The sequence below is a fragment of the Haliotis rubra genome, unplaced genomic scaffold, assembly GCF_003918875.1.
Source record: "Haliotis rubra isolate DU_JTF1 unplaced genomic scaffold, ASM391887v1 Scf398, whole genome shotgun sequence".
Taxonomy (NCBI): domain Eukaryota; kingdom Metazoa; phylum Mollusca; class Gastropoda; order Lepetellida; family Haliotidae; genus Haliotis; species Haliotis rubra.
This window is the reverse complement of record NW_025767077.1, coordinates 984,851-985,192: the sequence shown is the minus strand read 5'-3', so window position 1 is coordinate 985,192 and position 342 is coordinate 984,851.

Sequence of the window (342 nt, the reverse complement as noted above, 5' to 3'; positions counted from 1 at the left end):
TCATTATGGAATTATTTTTACCCATTCAGTTATAATTTCTCATAAATATATCCTGAGGTTAACATATAGTTTAATTAGTTGCCGTGTGAATGACAGCATTATATAAACGATAAAAGGGCTGTGGTGGATATAACAGACATATATACACATATATACGTCATGTCGTGTATATAACAGAGTTATATGCACGACATGGTCTTGTCGTGTATATAAGAGCATTATATACACGACGTCGTGTATATAGCCACAGCCTTCCTCTCATGTGACAAGTGCACGTTCTGTAAACCTACTGTTGATTGGCATTGACTGGCCAATGGAATGACGCGTAACAAACGCAGTCTG